This window comes from Phyllobates terribilis, unplaced genomic scaffold (assembly GCF_046119375.1).
Source record: "Phyllobates terribilis strain yellow unplaced genomic scaffold, ASM4611937v1 Scaffold_3__8_contigs__length_932513732, whole genome shotgun sequence".
NCBI lineage: Eukaryota > Metazoa > Chordata > Amphibia > Anura > Dendrobatidae > Phyllobates > Phyllobates terribilis.
The window spans coordinates 96,067,308-96,083,978 of NW_027362763.1; the positions used below are offsets into that span (position 1 = coordinate 96,067,308).

A 16,671-nucleotide genomic window follows, 5' to 3' on the forward strand; every position below is an offset into this window, starting at 1 on the left:
GGCTGACGCATGTTGACATGCCGTTTAATGGAGGGTGGGAGTCCGGGGAGGTGGGGGGGGGGAGGATAGGAAGTAAAGAAAATAATATTAAAAGCAATTTAATCAGAGACTGAGATGCAATTTACATGTGTCTGCAAATATTTCTCTAACATGATTTTATTAAGTTGATGATGACCAAAGAGCAATGCAATTCCCCGGAAGACAACTTGCAATCACAAATTGGAAATTCACAATCCCAGAGCAAAAATCAGATTTAATAAGTGATTCAGCGCCAGTATAATACTCCGAGCTGTAACTAGTCAGTCTGGGGATCTGACACTCAGTGCTCAGAACATAGACCCTGGAAATTGGAGTTAATATTCAATAATACAGTGTTCATATACACTAGTGGGTATATGTGCTTTTCTAACCCTTTTTTTTACTGCCTAGATGCATCTAAAATAAAAATTAACAACTATAATAAAATAATCTTGAAAATCTCGGTTTTGTGTGTACAGCTTCTGCACAGATTAATGCATCTCCATGGTTACAGACTACAAAAAAAACAGTGTAGTCTGATTACTGCTGCAAAAGGGGCAAAGGAGACTGACTGGGGACTTATGGCTACCTGAGGGGGGGAGAGAGTGACTAGAAAACTTACAGTGGATGATATTAACTGTTCCAAAAGGAAAAAGAAGACTGAGAACTTTTTTATATGTGTGGCTGCCAGAGGGGGAAGTAGACTGAGTAAGGAAATTACTGGTTTTATATATACAGCTACAAGATTGGAAGGAGATTGAGAACAAACTTTGGTTTATATGTGTGGCTGCCAGAGGGGGAAGTAGAGCGAGTAGTGCTGGCCAAAAGTATTGGCACCCCTGCAATTCTGTCAGATAATACTCAGTTTCTTCCTGAAAATGATTGCAATCACAAATTCTTTGGTCTTATTCTCTTCATTTAATTTGCTTGCAAGGAAAAAACACAAAAGAGAATGAAGCAAAAATCAAATCATTGATCATTTCACACAAAACTCCAAAAAAGGGCCGGACAAAAGTATTGGCACCCTCAGCCTAATACTTGGTTGCACAACCTTTAGCCAAAATAACCGCGAACAACCGCTTCCGGTAACCATCAATGAGTTTCTTACAATGCTCTGCTGGAATTGTAGACCATTCTTCTTTGGCAAACTGCTCCAGGTCCCTGATATTTGAAGGGTGCCTTCTCCAAACTGCCATTTTGAGCTCTCTCCACAGGTGTTCTATGGGATTCTGGTCTGGACTCATTGCTGGCCACCTTAGAAGTCTCCAGTGCTTTCTCTCAAACCATTTTATAGTGCTTTTGGAAGTGTGTTTTGAGTCATTGTCCTGCTGGAAGACCCATGACCTCTGAGGGAGACCCAGCTTTCTCACACTGGGCCCTACATTATGCTGCAAAATTTGTTGGTAGTCTTCAGACTTCATAATGCCATGCACACGGTCAAGCCAGAGGCAGCAAAGCAACCCCAAACATCAGGGAACCTCCGCCATGTTTGACTGTAGGGACCGTGTTCTTTTCTTTGAATGCCTCTTTTTTTTTCCTGTACACTCTATGTTGATGCTTTTTCCCAAAAAGCTCTACTTTTGTCTCATCTGACCAGAGAACATTCTTCCAAAACGTTTTAGGCTTTCTCAGGTAAGTTTTGGCAAACTCCAGCCTGGCTTTTTTATGTCTCGGGGTAAGAAGTGGGGTCTTCCTGGGTAACCTACCATACAGTCCCTTTTCATTCAGACGCCGACGGATAGTACGGGTTGACACTGTTGTACCCTCGGACTGCAGGGCAGCTTGAACTTGTTTGGATGTTAGTCGAGGTTCATTATCTACCATCCGCACAATCTTGCGTTGAAATCTCTCGTCAATTTTTCTTTTCCGTCCTCATCTAGGGAGGTTAGCCACAGTGCCATGAGCTTTAAACTTCTTGATGACACTGCGCACGGAAGACACAGGAACATTCAGGTCTTTGGAGATGGACTTGTAGCCTTGAGATTGCTCATGCTTCCTCACAATTTGGTTTCTCAAGTCCTCAGACAGTTCTTTGGTCTTCTTTCTTTTCTCCATGCTCAATGTGGTACACACAAGGACACAGGACAGAGGTTGAGTCAACTTTAATCCATGTTAACTGGCTGCAAGTGTGATTTAGTTATTGCTAACACCTGTTAGGTGCCACAGGTAAGTTACAGGTGCTGATAATTACACGAATTAGAGAAGCATCACATGATTTTTCAAAGGGTGCCAATACTTTTGTCCACCCCCTTTTTTAGGTTTGGTGTGGAATTATATCCAATTTGGCTTTAGGACAATTAATTCTTTTTGTGTTTTTTTCATTGAAGACAAATTAAATGAAGAGAATAATACCAAAGAATTTGTGATTGCAATCATTTTCAGAAAAAAACTGAGTATTATCCGACAGAATTGCAGTGGTGCCAATACTTTTGGCCAGCACTGTATACAGCTACAAGATTGGGAAGGAGATTGAGAACAAACTTTGGTTTATATGTGTGGCTGCCAGAGGGGGAAGTAGAGCGAGTAAGGAAATTACTGGTTTTATATATACAGCTACAAGATTGGGAAGGAGATTGAGAACAAACTTTGGTGTATATGTGTGGCTGCCAGAGGGGGAAGTAGAGTGAGTAAGGAAATTATTGGTTTTATATATACAGCTACAAGATCGGGAAGGAGATTGAGAATTTACTTTGGTTTATATGTGTTGCTGCCAGAGGGGGAAGTAGAGCAAGTAAGGAAATTATTGGTTTTATATATACAGCTACAAGATCGGGAAGGAGATTGAGAACAAACGTTGGTTTATATGTGTGGCTGCTGGAGGTGGAAGTAGACCGAATAACTAAATTACTGATTTTATATATACAGCTACAAGAGGAAGAAGGACATTGCGAACTTACTGTGGTTTAAATTGTATGGCTGCCAGAGGGGGAAGTAGCGTGAATAAGGAAATTTCTGATTTTATATATACAGCTACAAGAGGAAGAAGGAGATTGAAAACTTACTTTGGTTTACATGTGTGGCTGCCAGAGGGGGGAAGTAGAATGAGTAAGGAAATTATTGGGTTTATATATACAGGTACTAGAGAGGGAAGGAGATTGACTGATGGTGTTGTTGACAATGGCACAAAGGAGAGTCAAACATATATAGAAAATGTGAAATGTGTTTATGGAGTTGCATGCAGAAATTTAGAGAAATGGATGGTATGATACTGCGTAACAGCCTGCGCAATGTGATTCAGGTTAGAAGTGGTGCTGAAGAGGACAGAAAGTAGTGGAAAAAATGGAAAAATAATGAAATAGTGCAAAGTAGTGCAAATTAGCTTAAAAGTGCGGTAATAGCATTATGGGATTTTTTATATGAGCTGAACCCTGTAACTCCTAGGAAACTCCCGTTAGCACTAGCTAGTTTCTGCTGAATATGGCATAACGAAGTGCTGTAAACGAGCGCTGCAGTAATTACACGCAGTAATGGCGCTTTGATGTGCATTTGGCAATGACTGGTTTGCCACAATAAACCTGTAGTAGTTTGTTACAATTTATTGCATATTAATTACCACTGCATGTGCGATCTGCAGAGACAATGTTACATTCAGTCTGCTAATTACAGCTCCTCCATTTACTCAGTAGGCGTTCAGGGCTCAGCCTCTCCAGCAGCGCAGAACTGTATCACTAGTTAAGATTTCCAGGTTATTTCTATAAGTTATTCTGTGGGGGTCATAATAATGTCCCAAAGACAACAACCTATGCAAAAAGTAGACAATAAATGTAAAGTTTTTAAATAAGACCTAGATTCATCTGACAGATGGCCATAGCTGAACTTTTCTACTCCGTGGGAAAAAGTTTAGTTTGACCCTCTAGTCTTACATCTAAGTATCTTGTCCAGGGATAAGTGGCACCCAGAACCCAAGGGGCGTGCCCGAATGGCCTACCTTGGCAAGAGCCCTGCCTTATTTACCAAAGCACCATATCTTAGGAAATCATTTACTTCTTACATCTTGGAGTCGGAGGACCAGCTCCTTTGAACTTTGTTTCATTATATTCTGCTAGATAGCAACCCTTCTCCTTTGACAAGAAGAGACAAATCACGGTTTTAGGCTGCACTACCGAAATAAAAATCTTTGATCCAGAAATATAATAAGCGTTTATTTATTCCACAACGCGTTTCGATGCCAGACTTGAGTCTTTTTCAAGTGTAAAAAAAACAGCTGTACACTTTATATCAATATAAATGTCAAGGGTATCGCCCTACGGTCTGGTGCGCTCTGATTCCCTACAGTTTCTTCCAGTCTTTCAACCTTGGCATCCAGGGTAGATGCTCCACCAATGCCCCTTTATCTGCGATCATGGTTAAGGGTACCTAACCACCATATCATATAAGATAATTTATTTCTGACACTAAGGGCTAGTTTTGTGCTGCCCTACATCTAAACACCCTAGCTAAAGCAGAATGACTTCTTGGTCCCTTTACTGAAACCGTAGAACATGGATCCCCAACCCATGGCTCAGGAGCCACATGTGGGTCACGAGACCATGATGTGTGGCTCACAGCTGTTTGCTAGCTCTGTACATTAGCACTAGGTCCAGCAAACAGTTATAAGGAGCAGGTCTCCATTTGGTGACTTTTGTGAGTAACCCTACGATGAGGAGCAAATATTGAAGCTTTGGCTGTCATTCTACTGCTGATAGGGACTTCGGGGGTCACTATTGGGAGAGGAGGGGACTGGATGTGACTCACAACTATCTCTGAGATGAACGTGGCGCTCAAGGTAAGAAAGGTTGGGGACCACTGCCGTAGAACTTGCCAGTATGCTCTACCTAAAGCTTGCCCTAGTCCTTACATCTGACCAACGCAAAATGACTTGTAGGTGTCACCCTTAATACTCATCACCCTAGCAACTTGCTCCATCATCTCCTCTAGTCATATTCCTGCCTCATAGTTCCCTAAGTACCATCTTGGGGAGAATAGAGGAAACAAGGTGAAGGGGAAGACAAGCAACCCGATGGCTTGATACAATCAAAATAGCGGTGGAGGAGACCGTGGTGGACTTCTCTAGGCTTTCACAAGATCAATCTTCCTACAGAGCGTTCCTTCATCAAGTCATCATGACTCGAGATCGAGACGAAGGCCGTTAAATAAAATAATGTACCTTGTGGTAGAAGACACTTACCTTTAACATCTTCGACACAGAAAAACCTGCTCCGTGCATCCCTATATCGAAATACCCTTGCCAAGACAGATGTTCTTGTAAGAGACACCCAAGGGACAAGCTCTCTGGTCCATAGTCACCCAACGACCATGTCATGATAAGCACTTCTGATATCTTTGTGCAGGATTTTTCAAGGACATATCATATATTCTCAATATAGTCAACGAGCTGCCTAGATTTGTCACATTAGATTAAAAATGATTGTTTATGTTGGAGTCCTACATGGATTTCCCATGAGGATGGCACCAGCGATCAGTAACAGAAATAGTGGATTGTGTTCTCCAGCGTAGAGACAGATGTGCAGCGTGAGAAGCTCCGTCGTCATTCATTATGGGAGTCGCAGAGTCCTGCCATATAACAAGCCTGATGCATAATTGTGCTTTCAGCTGCTAGTTCACAGAGCAGAAATTGCTTGCCTACTTAGTTCAATCTGGGAGCCAGAAATAGAAAGCCGCAGCTGGGATATTTAGTCATCCCGTTCGCAGAGAGCGCGAGCCAGACGTAGAACTTTTAATTGCTAAGTGTGGAATAAGGTCTGTTTATTAAAAGGCGACCTGAAGCAATAATTATAAAGTTTTATGAGCGGAAAACTTAAAGCGTTCTTACAGGTTGTATTGTCTGGCTGCTATGTTAATTAATCCAGAACTTAACATGCAGACATCTTTTCCCGCTGCTATATAGGAAGAATACTATGAAATTATCACCACATTTTTTTTTAATTAAGACTTTATTGCGATTGGCTGCAAGTTTATCTGAGCGTGATATGAAATCTTCTCTACCAGTTAGATAGCTCTAAAGTTAAAGGGGCAGTACGGTGGCTCAGTGGTTAGCACTGCAGCCTTGCAGCGTTGGGGTCCTGGGTTCAAATCCCACCAAGGACAACATCTACAAGGAGTTTGTATGTTCTCCCCGTGTTTGCGTGGGTTTCCTCCAGGTTCTCCACTTTCTTCCCACACTCCAAAGACATAATGATAGGGGAATCTAGATTGTGAGCCCCAATGGGGACAGTGTTGATAATGTATGTAAAGTGCTGCAGAATTAATGGCACTATATAAGTGAGTAAAATAAATAAGTATTCCCATATCTAAGATCATATCCCAATACATAGTAGATATTATAATATTAGCAAATATCTCCAATTAGAAATGTAGTATAGTTTTATGGATTATCTATGACGCTTACCCCATGTACAGGACATTGGGGTAAGCTATATAGACTATCCTTTAGATATTTGATATACTTTCTTTATAGCACAACACCACTAAAATGGAGTTCTAGACTTTCTATTGAGCCTATCTTCAGCTTGAGCCACCTCTCCAAACTTTTGCTTAGATAAATGCTTAGATATTCATGGTTACAGTTAGTTAGTTGTTAGTGGTCATAACCATAGATACCTAATCTACTACAATGCCCTGCACATGGGGTAAGCAACATAGCGAATCAGAAGAACTCTAATACATACTACTTCTAATTGTAGGTATTTGCTATTATTATTATTATTATTACACCTACTACATATTGGGGTAGGATCTCGTAGAAATACCCCTTTAAGCAAAATGATCCCCTGGTCCCCAATTTTCCAGCCACATCAGTAGTCTTTGGCCGCTGGATCTTCCTTCTTACTGCTGGCAACTCCAGCTCCTCATTTGATTAGTTAGCCTGAATATATGTCGTCTATGCATCATGACAAAAGAAACACGTCTACTAATCTGATGAGGCATCAGGAATGCCAGCAAGAAGGAGGAGGTTCTACTGAGATGGCCGTTGGACCAAGGCTCGGCAAATCTTTATACTCAACTCTAGATATCTCCCTATTTCAGCTCTTTCTCCTCTCTTTCAGCATTCAGACCAATGTGGAAAGATTGCAGCTCCATCCCCCTCTTTCCCCTTTACTTACAGATTTAATTATTTAAAGACTGGGGAGGCTTCTCAATATTGACACTTAGAAGAACATCTAAAGGGCATATGGTGGTTAGGAGAACTTGCAAACCCTTCTTTCCCCCTCAAAAATGCAACAACAAAAAACACGCAAATGCAATAATGAATCAGGCCCCAAGTTTATATACAGGCCTGATTTGTAACATGGTGTCAACGAGATGCCACCCAAGACCATCCAAGCACTCGTATATCCAAACCCTCCTTTCAGAAGAAAGCATTGCTTTCCTTTTATATCTACTCGGCTTTGCTATCGAGATGTCTCTGTTCAGCAACTCATTTTTTGGCAGCCGATTTGTGCCGCTTAAGGATTCTGACATGACGCCAGTAGATTTTATGGGTGTCCATTTTCAAACAGATTCTGAACGGCTCCGAAAGTGTGTCCCTTATCAGCACTTTCACTCCTGCAGTATGTTCATTAGCGCTCATTCCAGGCTCACATTGATGTTACAGCATTTTCTTTAGTTTAATGTGGTTTTTTTTCCTTAATTTCTATCAGTTTAATTTTATGGTAAGTTTAAACAGTTCTAAAAAAAAAAATCACTGTTTCCAATTTTGTTTGTGCTTCGAGAACAGTCAATGGGTATCTGACACTCCATAATTTGACTAATAAGGGTAGAGAGAATTAACAACTTTAGAAATGTGTTGAACGCGGTATGGCTCCACGTAATCAATCATCCATTAGAAGAGTCTGACTTGGTGTCCATCAGCTGGATTACTGACAAGAAGCTGAAACAACAAAGCTTCCACTGTCGATACATAGTTGGAAAGTGGAAAAAAATATTTTTGGGAAACTTTTTTAATACGGAGTGTAGCAAAGCCAAGTAGGACAGGGTTAAATCCTAGCACTGCAGGATCTGATTAGATGCACCTGCCTAGCTTTTTACTAGAACCAGGGCCTGTGGTTACGAGGTGTGTCAGTCTGCTGGATGGAACAGAGTCAACTGTGCTGCTGGTGAGTGACCAGCCAAAATGTGAGCTGTTGCTGGGAGAGAGACATGCCACGGTCTTTCTCTGAATGGATCAATAGTGGAAGGATAGGTAGGCACTAGTGATGAGCGAGTCTGTTCTGTTAACCCTTTCGGCGAGCATGCTCGGATGCTCACCGAGTATCTTCAGCATGCTCGGGTGTTATGTTTCAGTCACTCCGTGCGCATGATTTGCGACTGTTTGACAACTTTAATACATGTGAGGAATGCCTAAGAAACAGGTATTCCTCACATGTATTAAAGCTGTCAAACAGTCTCAAATCATGCACACAAAGTGACTGAAACATAACACCCGAGCACGCTGAAGATACTCGGAATACATCCAAACATGCTCGTAAATCTCTAGTAACGAGCATGCTCGCTCATCAATAGTAGGCACTCAGCATGCAGTGGTGCTCGTTGAGGTCCATTCCAGGGCTGTGGATGTGGAGTCGGAGTTGGTGTCCATTCTGGTGGAGTCGGTATAAAATGAACCGACTTCGACTCCTAAAATATATAATAAATTGGGTTCAGTAGTTCAGTGCAGGATGTGCTGTAAATGTTTTCATTAGAATTTGGGAAAGTTATGAAACGTCCTATAAATGTCTGTTCTGTTCCTGATTTAAGGCTCTAGGCTTTTAGTGGAGATGAATCTATGCTGCACTTTATGTACATGCTCAGTAGTGAGGCCGGGCTGTGGAGTCGAAGTCGTGGAGTTGGAGTCGGAGTTGGAAGTCAGGGAAATTGAGGAGTCGGAGGTTTGGCTTACTGACTCCACAGCTCTGGTCAATACAATGAAAGAAGAAGAAAAAAGGTCCCAGCACTCACGCTATTGACAAAAGCCTGGGAAGGCCTGAAGCGTCTAATTGGATTTCCATGTGTGTGTTGGATTAAACACGATTTATTCTACACATGAGTGCTGGGACCTTTCTTCTTCTTTCATCTATCTTAATGGAGACTGCATGGGTTAGCTAGGAAAGCTGATCAGTCTGTGTGTTGGAGCGGCAGAGAACTGTGTGGGAGCTGCAGCCTGTTCAGTGTGAACTGTGCCCGGAGTTGAATACTTCTGTTTGGCACTGGAAGGTGTTGGAGCTCAGGCTGAAGGTGATACCGAGACTGGTTTGATTGTGCCTCCTCTGTTTATATAGTTTGCTATGGGAGAAAGGACTGTAATCGGTATGGATGAGCCCTCACTGACATATGTGCCTGCTAAATGAACAGGTTTTTTTGCTGTGATACCTTTGTGCCCAGAAGAGGCTGTTTTTGTTTTGAATCCCTTGGAATTTTATGAAAGCAATAAAACTGCGCCTGTTTGGGCCAAAACTCATTGCGTTTGTGAAAGCTACCTAATGCCTACATAAATGCGTGAATCCCTACAGGAGTCAAATATATGAAGGACTCATGGGGTGCTGATATAGTAGTGTAACACAGTCCGAATGTTTCGTTGCTAACGTAGTAAGTAGTGCCACATAATGATAGTGTGCCTGTGCCGATTTAGTAGTGTCAAATGGGTTCGAACATTTTATTGCTCATCTAGAAGTATCACATAGTGATAATATACCAGTGTATTGTAGTGTCACATGGTCCCAATGTCTTATTGCTAATTTAGTAGTGCCACATAGAGATAATATACTAGTGCCTATATAATAGTATCACACAGTCCAAATGTTTTATTGCTAATGTAGTAGTACCATAAAGTATTAATATGCTTTACCTTTGCCTACGTAGCGTAATCACGTAGTATGAATGTTCTTATGCTAATTAGTAATATCACATAATGACAATATAACAGTGGTTTTGTTGTACTGCAACACTATAATAAAAATGTATAGTCAATGTATTAGTACCACAATATTGCAGTTAAGCAAAATGCAATACAAATCCACATAATTTTCAATACATTAAAAAATGTAAAGTTTTTCACATTAATAGTGCTGTTTTGTTAAAAATATAGTAGTATATATTGTCCTATCAGTGCAGTAGTGGCACATATTATCCATGTAATATTGCAACAAAATGTAATAAACCTCAAAATAAAAATGCACTTACAGAAATGAGATATAGCAATGCAACACAGTCCCAATTTCATAGGTATTGCCAATGAAGTCGCAACACACAGTTAACCTGCCTGTTCTGCCGTGCGACAATCTCTCCCGACTCAGAGCATCCTGTAATGTCACGTTGACAGAGCAGCTCCTTCTCTTCTGCTCTGCTCTTTCGACAGGGTGTGTGCCGACATCGTGTTGATTGACAGCCGACTTCCTACTGCATTAGTCTGAGCAGAATATCAATCAACATGACATCAGCAGAGACTCCTCATCAATAGAACAGAGGGGAAGAGAAGGAGCAGTCCATTACCGCCCTGAGTCGGGAGAGATTGTCTTTCGGCAGAACAGGCGGGTGGTTAGCAACTACCTGCCTAAAAGTGCTTAAACACATAGAAAAACAAAATAAGTCCCACATAACCCCTTAAAAATAAGAGTTATAAACTTATTTCATACTGACTGATTCCCAGTTATCTCATTCTGCAGACCGCAAAAGACAGTGGAAAGTAAAGGATGCAGAAGGCAAACGATCCAACATTTTTTAATAAAACCAAATAGCAAAAATGATTGTTAGCAAAAAAAACCAACTGCTTTTAAGTAAAGAAAAAAATGCCCGTGAAGGTGTCCACATTCTTTTAAGTAATTTTGTTACAGTGGTAGATTTTCACTTTATATTTCCTAACATTTTGATGTCTCACAATATAAACTCTGATATTCGGCTGCAGAACCTTATTACATACAATGGCCTGTCAGTTGCTAAGGAATATAGTGAAGTCGGAGCGGCGGCAGAACAAGTGACCTATTTTTCATTGATGTGGCCGCCCTCTTTTCTTGGTGTCTCGCTGAGTTGTGTTATTGTATATTATTACAGTATGAATGTGCGCGCCACATAACTTCTCTTCTGTCAAGCAACGGGACGTGGTTGGCCAACTCTCCCTTGTCTCATTGTACGGCTATGTAATAACATCTGTGTGTGAGCTAGGAAAAATCACATTATTTTATGGGAAATGCGTCTTGTCAATGTTTATGTCAAGTCTTTGGCCGTAAACCCAAAGAATAGTACACTGACTAATTCATTAGAAAGATATAGTCACTGAAGTGGACATTTGGGAGCTTCATTTTTTGGTTACTCCCATTGACCTCAGTTGAATAATTTTTTTTCACTTGATGGAAATTACTACATATGGTTTTAATTGCAATGTTACACTCAGTCGCTCTGAGCATCAACTGAATTAGACTAATTATGATTAAACACAGATGTAGCGCGGCCGAGGTTGTCAATGAGTTTCTCATTTGAGACTCACTGTGATACGGATGCGTCCTTCCTCTTGGTTTGAGATATTCCGAGACGAGTCAGACGAACAGCTTTGAATCAAATACATTTTGTGTTATTCTGTCGAGAGATGTTTATGCCATAAGTGTCCGCGTGAAAAATGCATTGAATTTGTATTGTGAAAAATTGGAATCCTTCATGAAAATATGATTATACAGCACTGTGTACTTACAATTGCTCATTTTGCCTTTCTTCCAATTTAATTGTTCCCTTTTCTCTGCTCAATGTAGAAACAGGAAGTCTCTTTTCCCTGCATTAGTCATCCCCCTTTTCAACTCCTGAAACAGCTGCTTCACTCTTCCCCCTACCAGGGACTTTTGCAGTGATGACTCATGCAGTGAAAATTGACCTCCTGTCTCTACATAGAGCTTAGAAGGATTCAGCTAGTCAGTTTTTAATCACGTGATGTTATAGACCTAATGGAAAAAAGAATTAATTGGGTAGAAAGTCAAAATGAGCAATTGTAAATACACAGTGTTGTATAATGATATTTTCATGAAGGATTCCAATTTTTCACAATACAAATTCAATGCATTTTCATGAGGATAAAAATTTTCATGAGAGTTCTTCTTTAAGGAATTGGGAATCTTGTAAATGTTTTAGACTGATTCATTAAGATAAAAGCTAAAAAAAATTAGGCAAATTTTGGTTTAAAAGGCAGGCATACATGTCATTTTATTATTCTTAGACAGCCCCAAATTAGGTGCAAATCAGTCCAAGAATCTTTTTTTCTAACTGGCCAATGACTATGAAATGTCAGTCTTAGCAATGGCTCATTCAGACATTCGATATTCACATCTATCGATGTTTTTCACAGAGAGCACGCCTTGTCTATGGGGCCATTCACATGTTCATGATTTTTTACGGACTTAAAGGTCCATAGACACTCGCAGGGACATGTCCAATTTTGATCTAAGAGTCGGATCAAAATCGGCAATATAACTCAATGGTTCCGTTAAAAAATCAGACAGTACTCCGATGATACCAGCATGGGACCCGATTTTCAGGGACTATCAGAAAGGAGAAGGTGGAGAAACGTTTTTTTTTTATTTCTCTATGTATGAGAAAAACAGATGACACTTGGACCACACTATGATCAAAGTCTGATCAGAATAATAGGTCCGTTTTTCTCGTACATTTAAAAAATGGACGTCTGATTAAGGCCATAATGTGAGCCCCTTATTAACTAAGAATTTCCTGATAAGTTATTTATTATTGGGTTCTGCATATGGGTGGCAATAGGTAAAAAAAAGGCATCACCAACTTGATTTTTGGCATAAAAGGTAATTCCCATTGGCCTCTTTTCATGGTCCCTTATCTGGCTACTTTCTGCCGACTTGATCTGTGAATGGGCGCACTGTCTTGACTGAAAGTTCAGACCTGTGGCGCTGAGATAACGAGCAGATGATCTAAACATGCATGCTCCCAGTGCCACCATACAAGCCATAAATATGCACATGCCCCGGAGTCATCCTAAAGACCTCACAACTGCAACAAGGTAGCTGGGCAGGAATGTACTAGCCCTGCTCTGTCCAAGTGCCCAGGATAATGGGCACACTGCCTTCACTGAAAGTTGGCCTAAACATGCATGCTCCTAGTGCCACCATACAAGCCGCCATCCTTAGGTGCATGGGCAGAAATGTGCAATCACCAGGTTGACAGAACGGTTCCTGTACATGCACTGGAGTCATGTTAAAGATCTCACAGCTACAACAAGATGGCTGGGCAGGTAGCTACTACCCCTGCTCTGTCCAAGTGCCCAGGATAACTGGCGCATGCACAAGCACCGCTGCCAGATTGCAGTAGTGGCTATAATACCTGATAACACGTGTTTGGAAAGCCGTAAATATCAAGGGAATATGGCTCTAATGGAAAAGCATTGCAAAGAGGAATATTTATATTTTACACCATCAAATGACAAAGGGTTGATGAGATGGGAACATCCCTTTTATACTGTGAAGTTTTATTGTAAGTCGTAAGTTTCAGCTATTATCATTGTGGAGACATTTGGGCTCCCATCTCGGCGTCGGCCATCATGAATGTCGTGAATGCATTGACTCAACGTTTCTTTCATTTCTTTCTAATGACAGGAGCCGCAGCTGAATCTTTTCTACGTATCAAGGAAATGTAACATCCAAAGGACTGGCTGTGCTGACGTGCAAGAGGAAAACTTCTGTAGGTAGGGGCCAATTAAGAACTCAATATACTGTAGATTAATGGCAAACTTTAACATAAATGCCGTACAAGGTTTCATTGATCAGAACATAGTTTTGTTATCGGCATAGACTGGGTTCGTATGAAATAAATCACCGGTGTCTCTACGAGGCTTATTGGCAATCAGCACAATACTGTAAAGTAATTACAACGCTGATGTCCAAGCAGACGAGGAGGAAGAGACTCATAGAAAACTCAAAATGGGCTACCAGTCTGGTGTTGGCTAGTGTCAGAAAGCCTCTGGACAGCAATTAAATTGTGGCAGGAAAGATGGCTACATCGAAGCTAAAGTCTGAAATCATTGTTTGGGTAGTGGCAATTCAGCAGTTCCGCTACCCCATCTATAGTCTCCATGGCAAAAACATTACCTTAAAGGGATTGTCCAGTGAAAACAAGTTATCACCTATCAACAGGATAGATGATAGATGATAACTTGTTGATTGGTGCCATTCGTCAGAACAGGGCACTTTATTCCTGTTAGAATGGACCGGCAGTGCAAACACCCAACCTCTGCTCCATTCATTGTCTATGGGGCTACCAACCACTGCTCTCATCTTTTTCCATTAGCCCCATAGAGAATGAATGGCGCGGCAAATGGGTGTCCAACCTACAGCTCCATTTTGTAACCGGTAAAAAAGTTCTCCATCGGGGATAAAAATTCCACATTCTGCCGATTGGTGCAGGTCCCAGCAGTCGGTCCCCCACCGATCAGAAAGCTACGGATAGGTGATAACTTGTTTTCACTGGACAAACCCTCTAATGTATAGCTAGTTTTCCACAGATCAAACTTCATATCTAATGGTCCCCATATACATTTGATGACTGTCGGCCGAACGATGCTTCTGGTGATCATTCGTCTGACAGCCATCTCTATCGTCTCGCCCAAATGACCCTTCAGCCAAGGGTTCCTGTGTTCTTTAAGAAAGCCACCAAATGACTTGTCAGCCTGTGGCTTATCTCCAGAAGAACAAAGCTATTGGTAGTCTGAAGTCAGACAATGTCTACCCCAATTATCAGTGGGCCGGCTTCCAAATACACATTAGAGTGTCGGCTGAACCTGGCAATATCAGCAGGTACATCCAACATTAGTCGAACAAGTAAGGGGGCTTAAGAGGTAATGGAGAGTAATAGTCATGATCCATGTTGCTTGGAATGGTTATCTTCTCCCTCGCTTGCATATTTTAATGGTCTGGACAGATCTGTTCTATATTTTTTATGTTGGTTATTATGATTTTATTTAATCCACTTCTTAATGTAATCAATGTTCCGTTGTCATGAATATGCCTGATAGAAGGAATTTTGGACCATCACTAAGCTCCGTTGTAAGTTGTCAGTCACACCTATAGAACAAAAATTAATATATGGTCGATTATGGGGGCTATAAAGAGGAAACCCATCACCCTTTAAGAGGAGGTTTTAATCTGTTACAACCATTGTGTACTACCAAGTCATTGGGAAGAACACTGTAGGGTTGTGTCACCTTCTGCCTTACAGAGGAATAAAAGTTTCATGAGGGTACATAAGACACTTACGGTTTTAATTTTTTTTATGGCCATCTAACTTCTATGTACAGTAGTGCCACAAGTTAGAAATACAGAAAAGACAGTAAACCCCCGGAGAACTTAAGCTTTCTTGGAACCTAGTTAGTGACTCTCAGAGCAACTTGACCTGTGCCTTTTGTTGTAGGGCTGACCACCTGTATCAGAGATGCTAGTCATGGCAATTAATAAATTTCAGCCCGAACATTGTGTTGTGATAAGGTCCGGTACAAATAGAAGTCAGCGTTTCCTAGATTTTATTTTAGATGTTCCCCTACTATTAATACATGCCTACATGATAGGAAGGCTTTGTCAATGCTAGAGGTACATATGTGGCACCCCAGGGGTCTGGTTTTCCACAGTAATGTAATGTTATGTCTGAGAGCAGGTGGGAGGTCCTTTGGTCAGGGATCCTGTGCATGCCACACCTCCTGCCCAGTCTTGGGAGGGGAAGAACTTCCCCTGTATAAACCCGGGGCTGAGGCAGGGTTAGTCAGTCAAGGAGAGTAGAGACAAGAAACAGCAGAAGCAATACTACTACGAGTCAGGGGCTGGCAGCTGCAGAGCTCGCCCTGACTGAGAAGCTTTCTTACCGGACCCGGCGTCCGAGGCTGTGGGGACTAACTCTTACCCAGCAGCAGAAGCCGACCGGCAGGAGATTTCAGGTCCTCAGGCCCAGAAACCCGAAGGCACGGTCACACGCGTGGGACCAGCACCGCCATCGTGGAGCGGAAGCCATTAGAAGGCCCCGAGTCACCGGCCATACGGGTGAGCACCACACGGTACACTCAGGGACGTGGGCTACTTATATCCGCTTCTAGCAAGGTAGCCAGAAGAGTACAGTCAGTTTGGGAGGCCTACAACTCCGCCTGGCCAGGGGAGATCCCATCTGCTCAAGGACTGACCAGGCCCCGTTCACTAGCAAGTACTCCGGGAGGGTCTATCGTTGTTACCAGTAAAGACCCTGAATTACACCGCACCGTCTCTGAGTGGTTCCTGCTACCCCCATCATCCACATCTGCTGCCCTGAGGCCATACCCCTCCCGTTGGGTGTTATACCATCTACGCTGCACCATCCATCCACCGGCCTCAGCGGACTGTCCTGCAGCGGCAGCTCCATAGCTGCATTCAACGGGTGGCGTAGTCGTCCTACATCTACCGCTGTTACATCGCCGCTCAGTTTGACTCCCTGGGCACGGACCGGGTCACCGCCACGAGACTACAACCCTCAAGAGATCCGGCTCCGGGTAAGCTCCCGCGTGCGCAACGCAGCGCGACACAGGCCCAGGGGCGCGTCACATACAGATGAGTCCACCATCATTTTTATGCAAAATTTGTTGGAAGACTCCAATTTTTCGTGCATTACAAATTTAAAGGGTTGTCTGCTACTTTGATATAGCTTAAGTCATCAATA

The 16,671-nt window shown here is 42.0% G+C and overlaps 1 protein-coding gene across 3 annotated transcripts in view; it reads left to right on the forward strand.

The window, feature by feature from the left end:
* KLHL29 (kelch like family member 29) overlaps positions 1 to 16,671 on the forward strand; it is a 1,034,900-nt gene that overhangs the window by 303,027 nt on the left and 715,202 nt on the right. For 2 of the 3 annotated variants that reach the window (XM_073674052.1, XM_073674055.1), the window contains exon 3: positions 13,596 to 13,684. The gene's annotated coding sequence lies outside the window, so the exon portion shown is untranslated. The remainder of the gene's footprint in view (positions 1 to 13,595; positions 13,685 to 16,671) is intronic. The other variant, XM_073674053.1, reaches the window with a different exon arrangement.